The sequence below is a fragment of the Mastomys coucha genome, chromosome X, assembly GCF_008632895.1.
Source record: "Mastomys coucha isolate ucsf_1 chromosome X, UCSF_Mcou_1, whole genome shotgun sequence".
In the NCBI taxonomy this organism is placed as follows: Eukaryota; Metazoa; Chordata; class Mammalia; order Rodentia; family Muridae; genus Mastomys; species Mastomys coucha.
This window is the reverse complement of record NC_045030.1, coordinates 65,365,455-65,372,617: the sequence shown is the minus strand read 5'-3', so window position 1 is coordinate 65,372,617 and position 7,163 is coordinate 65,365,455. Positions and strand designations below refer to the sequence as shown.

At 35.8% G+C, this 7,163-nt stretch overlaps 1 pseudogene; it reads left to right on the top strand.

The window, feature by feature from the left end:
* Nucleotides 1-1,757: 1,757 nt before the first annotated feature.
* LOC116089965 lies at nucleotides 1,758-4,977 on the top strand (annotated as a pseudogene).
* Nucleotides 4,978-7,163: the final 2,186 nt, after the last annotated feature.

Sequence of the window (7,163 nt, the reverse complement as noted above, 5' to 3'; positions counted from 1 at the left end):
TCTCTCTAATTTGGTAATTGGAGAAATAGGTCCAATATTATACAATCCATACACTTTCTGCTTGTTTGTACCTGACAGTGTCTTGCTGGGTACCACATAACATTCTTGAAACCATGCTTCTCCTATCTCAGCCTCTCTATTAGTAGGATTGTTTATTTGATGTTTTTACACTCTACTATGTTTTTCAGGTCAGCTTACATATTTCAAAATTATTTATACAGCCAAAAGAAACATAAACAATTAACTTGGGAAGTCGCTTATAAGAAAACAACAAAGAGTGAGACCGAATGCTTTGCTTGATGTTTGTAACTATTGTATCAATTTGGGGGGGGTGGTTGTGAGCCACCATGTAGTTGCTGGGATTTGAACGCGGGACCTTTGGAAGAGCAGTCAATTCTCTTAACTGCTGAGCCTCTCTCCAGCCCCTATTGTATCAATTTTGAAGAAGAGAACTTTATATGTTATTCTTTCTCTGAGAAAAATGCTTTTCAAAATCATCACAGCCAATGAACCAGATTCTTACCCTCACCTAATGTCTGTACCACCCTCCAAGCAGAACCATTGTTCATTGAAATAGTTGGTAAATGAATGACTCCACGGATAGACCATCTCAATACACACACCATTTCGGATAGACCATCTTAATACATATACCAATTCTTAAATGAATGTAACATGTTCTCTGTGGGCTGAGAATGAAGACAATCACTCCAGTGAAATAACTTTGACCATAGAAGGAAATCAGTATCTAAAAATCCTGCCTACAATTCATTCTTTCGTACAGCAGAACTGTCAACTCTTAGCTTAGCTACTAGGGATGTAAAATCCTTTGGTGATGTGAGTGGCATTGAAGTACAGCCTTATTACAATGAAATCCAATGTCTACAAATTGTGCTTATTTTGGGCTTGTACCACAGTAAGAGCCAAGATTTTAAACTCTACTAAAAACAAAACAAACAAACAAAACTTTATCTACTTATGTTCATTAAAAAAAAAAACTAGTAGTGAAGTATTCTTTTAAAATATATAGCTAATATGTTTGGAGTTTTTTAAAATTTATATTGAGAAAAACATGTATTTTCAGTATTGCTACAGACAAGCATCTACATAAGACTGTTTAATTGATTGTTTTATATCAAACAACTTTTATACTACTCATTTTTATTGTTATCATATTTTATAAATTTTAAAGTATATGACAAAATAAAAAAAGGCAGTGCAGGTAATGAAGGGTAGTGTCTCTGGGAGGAGTTGGGATCAAAAGGAAAATAAGAATGTGATGTAATTCTATTTCCTTAAAATATGTTTTAAATGTTAACAAATTCAGGTAAACTGAAATTATGTATCTTTTCTCATCAGAATGCAATAAAACTTAAATCAATTTAAAAAACATGATTATATAATTGGAAAACAAAAAAAAACAAGAAAAAAGATTAAAAATTCCTTTAAAATATTAAAAATTTGTATAATTTAAAATGTATTATACAAAATATGTAATGATTTTTTAATTACAGTTTTTCATATAATATACTTTGATCTTATTTGCTCTCCCCCAACTCCTCCAAGATCATCCCTTACATATCTATCTTCTCTCTTTCTTTTTCTCTATATTTCAAAACTATGACTTAAGGAAAACAATAATAAATCAAAATCAAAATCAAAATGAACAAGGTAACTTCAAAATTGAAAATCAATAAGACAAAAAAATACCAAAACAAATACCCTAGAATGTACAGGACATACTCATTGACAGTATAATGGAGAAATATGATTTCTCATCTCCCAAAAGGTATCGCAAATACCTTTTTGGTTATGAATGTGGCTTTGTGTCTACTTCCTTTTATCAGTGGTACGGTACTGTCTGGCTTGAACCTGTATAGGTCTCGTTTGTGCTGCCCCACTCTTTGAAGTTCAAGTTAAGAATGGTAATGCAATCATATTACCCTTTCTTCCTTCTTCCCTACTTTTCTTTCTTTCTTTCTTTCTTTCTTTCTTTCTTTCTTCCACTAAAATTGCCAATTCCCTAGTAATGGACATAAACCAGCTTCAAGCTAAATTAGTATTCAAACATTAAAATGTTAACTAACATACTTTTAGCTTAAATAATATTTCTTTAATATGAGAAATGATATAGTTTATGATCTATAGAAAGTGTTTGAATGTTATTACTTTTTGCTTCTTTTATTCTTCATAGATGTTATTTTTATGGGGAGAATATAATGGACTTGCATGCAAGATTGTACTATTTCAGTTGATTCTAGTACTCAAATGGGTAGAAGGAATATGAAGACAAATATATCTTGATCAAGGTCTAACGAAGATAACATACTGATGTAGAGGTCTTAGTGGCCCGAAGAATAATTGAACCATCAGTAAACACATAAGATTTCCTCATAGGGAGAATGTAGTAAAAACAAAATTGGCTATCTGCAAGTTTCAGAATGAACTAAACAGATATATATTAGAGATTCTAGAAAATCCACAATAGCTTTATTCAAAGACATGGTCTTCTTACAAATAATTAGATGGTGACCCTAAAACTATTTTGTTTACTGGTTTTGGTACACCATGTGGTATGTGCTCAATAAATCAGAGAAACAGAATATCTTACTACATCCAGAGATCACTGATTTGCCCAGATTGGCTGTCTCTTGACCTACCAATATCATCCTGCTCTTCTGCCACCAAGTACTGGTTTATATTATCACACATGAACTTTTATGTGAGTTCTAGAAATATGAACTTAGGTCTTCATGTTTGTGCAGCAAGCACTTTATCACATGAGCCAACACTCTAACTTCTCAGTATGATATTGTTGGATAACCCATACTCACTTGTTGATGTACATCATTTGTACATTGTTGTGCTGTAATGCAGGAAGAGTTCATTAGGTAGAATTGAGACTGTAAGGCATACAAAGTTTACACAGAAAAAAATTCCTGTTTCTAGTTCTTTACCTAAGATGTTTGTTGACTACCAAACAAAATTGCTAATCTACCATCGCTGGAAAAATCACATGCCCATTCAGGCTCCAATATTCATGTCTTGATGAATTTCAAGTGTTTCTCTTATAATTTAATGTATATATACTTTTTAACCATTTCATTAATAATTCTGCTCAAATAACAGCAGTAATTTACTTATTATGAATCAATGTTACTGAGTAAAGTATACCTGGATTCTATACTATAATACATATGTACTATAATTCATCAATATTAAATAAACAGATTTTCAAGTAACTGTGCATTATCTGACTTTGTCTCATACTACTTTGCCATCTACCAACTGTGGTTTAGAAATATTAATGTTTGATCCCTCCTTGAGTTTGCCAATCATGTTCATATTTTGTGACTGGATACTTTCTGTTGTCTATACTGGGGAAAATTTCACTTCCTTTTTTCATCTCTCTCCTTTTGCAACACATACACATACAGAAGCCTTATTCAATAACCTCCTATATAATATCTTCTTCTTTTTGTAAACTCTTTTTCATTTTAATGTATTCATTTTTCTTCATTATTATGATTTGGTGGTATTTTATGAAGTAATTGATTTCCCCTACAAAAGTGTTGAAATATTTATTAAAATGAAAATATTTATTTTATTATGATAGATATTATAGTACCACTGCCTATTATGATTTCAGTAACATAGTATGTACTCAACTAATATTTACTGAATCAATGAATAATGTACCTAAGAAATATACCAGAGAAGGGCTGTGTATGGAAACCTGTAGGGCAGTGATCTTTTCAGGCAACTTAGGCTCAGTTGAGCAATAGGCCTTAAACCCTGGAGCCCTAGTGGGCAGTTTCTGCCTGCAGGGGGCGGAAGGAGTTTGGCTATAATTCCTGAGTCTTCGGGTCCTGTTTCTGTCACAACCTCTCCACAGCTGCCCCCACAGGAGATGTGTGCTCTATCAGGCAGACAATGCCCCAAGCTTCCAGCATTCTACCTGGACCCTATCCCCAGTCATCTGACCACATCCAGGCATGCCTTGCCCTAAAGACAGATGGCCATGCCTCATACAATATAAGGGGCAGTTCACCCTTCTGCTCTGCATTTCAAAGTCAGGGAGGAGAAAGTCTCAGACGTGGTGCTTGGCTTTGGTGAGTTGGAAAGTTACCTCCAAAAGCAGCCCTACTTTGGAGCAGTGGTTGGGAGGGTAGCCAACCTAATTGCCAAAGGAAGATTCACCATAGGTGGGAAGGAATACCACCTGACCATTAACAGAGAACCCAACAGTCTCCATGCAAGATTCACACAGTTTGATAAGGTCCTCTGGACCCATCAGGTGTTGTCCAATGGTGTCCAGTTCTATTTAGACAGTTAAGATGATGAGGAAGGCTACCTTAGAGAGTTGAAAGTCTGGATGACATATACCCTGGATGGTGGAGAGCTTGTAATCAACTAAAGAGCACAGGACAGTCAGACCACTCATTAATCTGACCAACAATTCTTACTTCAACCTAGCAGGCCAGGGCTCCTCAAATATATATGACCACGAAGTCACCATTGGATGAAACTTTGATTCCAACAGGAGTCATTGCTCCAGTGGAAGGAACTGCCTTCAACCGGAGAAAGCCAGTGGAACTTGTATAATACCTGCAGGGTTACCACATCCAGGGTTTCGACCATAATTTATGTCTGAAGGAGTCATAAGAAAAGAGGTTTTGTGCAAGGGTGCATCATGCTGCAAGTGGAAGGATCCTGGAAGTATATACCACACAACCTGGCATCTAGTTATACACAGGATACTTCTTGGATGGTACTCTGAAAGTCAAGAATGGGGTGGTCTATATCAAGCATTCTGGTTTCTGCCTCGAGACCCAGAACTGGCCTAATGCTGTTAATCAGCCCCCATTCCCTCAGGTGCTGTTGAGGCTTGGAGAGGAGTACAACCATAGTACCTGGTTCAAGTTCTCTCTTGCTTCAAGAAGACAGAAGATGGGACCTTGTTCAGGGTCAGGCTAGTCCCCACTCACCTTCTTCTCTTTAAAAATAATCCAGCATGTTAAGTCATACAGACTGTAGCTGCCATAATAATCAGCTTGAATACTGATATTCTTGCCCAACAGCTGGCTAAAGACTGTGTCTAATGAGCAGCTCTGTTATCTGTCCAGTGCCATCACTTGGTAGACAAGTGGGTCTCTGGACTCTCCTGATTTCATAGGCTCCATCTCGCCATCCTGGTTCTATCTTTTCTATTTTCTTTAAGCTTTTCTTTCCTTTGACAGAATTCTTTTTTCCTGCCTCCTCTTTTACCTCCGACTACCATCCAGAAGTTTTAAACAGATATTGAGTTCAAACTGTGAGAATTCAAGTCTCCCTCTGTGCCCCTACCTCAGTCTGTCTGAACATTCCTAGGGTCACTGAAGGACCAAGCATATTTTTGGACCCTGCTCAACCGGAGCCTTTCTTCTCAGACATACTGTAGGAGATACAGAGATGGTTGTGCAGTAAAGAGCACACACTGTTCTTGTAGAGCACCAGAGTCCACCATGTCAGGAACAAGTACCCTCTTCTATCCTCTGGGAATACCCACACTCATGCACATCCACATAACCACAACAGTTAAAAATAACTTTTTTAATAGATATTTTCTTTATTTACATCTCAAATGATATCTCCTTTCCAAGTTTCCCCTCTGGGGGAAAAAGAAACCCTGTTCACTCCCCCCTCTCCCTACTCACCAATCCACCCTCTCTCACTTCTTGGCTCTGGCATTCCCCTACAGTGGGCCATCAAGCCTTCACAGGACCAAGGGCTTCTTCTCCCATTGATGACTGACTAGGCCATCCTCTACTATACACATGCTGCTGGAGCAATCAGTCCTACCATGTGTACTCTTTGGTTACTAGTTTAGTCTCTGGGAGCTCTGAGGGTACTAGTTAGTTCATATTGTTGTTTGTTCTAAGGGGGTGCAAACCCTTCATCTCTTTGGGTCTTTTCTATAGCTAAATCTTAAAAAGTAAAAGAAAAATCACTTTAGAAGCATTAGAGTAAGTTGAACTAATTTTTTAGAGATGGTGTGATTCAAATTGTAAGATCCAAATACCCAGAACAATTTCAATTTTCTTGTATTTGAGATTACCTAGGAGCTTGGCTAAGGTGTAGCAAGATGCACAGGCATAGAAGGCAGGAGCCTTACACCAACAGTGCCTAGAACATTCAACTTTGCACTAGAAATAGATGTTCCCTTGAGATGAAATGGGTGGAGGCTTTTCATTTCCTCAGATAGTACATTATTGCTGATGTGCATAGGCTGCTGATTTTGAAAAAAAAAATGTATATATAGTTTATGTTATTAAATGCTACAGTCAGTTCAAATAAAACCAAAAATTTTATCTTCAAAAAACAAAAAGTAAATCTAAACAAAAGTCTTCACAGGAACCAATGTGGACCATTCTTTCCCAGTAATTCTGAAATGCTGGATACCAAAAGAATATAAATATAAATGTATTTTCAGCTTCTTGAGGTTGTGTTCAGCTCTAAATTCAATATATGCCATTTTTTCCTGAATGAAACTTTTCCATCTCCATATTAGAGTGATTTATGTTCCACTTTTCTCAACACTGAAGGAATTAACAGGACATCAATCAGATTGAGATATAGTGATAATGCTGTCTATGAGGGCCCATATATATATATATATATATATATGTATATATATATATATGTTTATGCATTCATAAGGATATATGTATTAATATGGGTGCAACATTTGGACTGGGAATCAGGTAGTAAATCTAATGATATGCACAATGTGTCCCCATATCTTTACAAACTGTTATAAACAGCATCCTTTTTTGAAAATTTCCTAGAAATAGATGTAATGTGATTCCTTTGAATTATATTTTACCCTATATTCATATTGTATTTGAATCTCATTTTGCAAGACTGAATTCCTAAAAATCTTGATTAGCATAAATCCATTTTGCTTATTCCTACATCCTTCTATCTCTGTTCTCAGACTACTGACAAGTAATTTGCCATTAGAATAATATCTTTATTTTTGTTTTTTATGAATCATGGAATAATTTTCATACATGGCCTTGTTGGAGGCTGAGCATTTTTATATATTTAAATGATTTGTGCATCTTTAACATACTGATACAAAAGTATAAGACCACTTTATCATTATCATTAATCAATGCTGT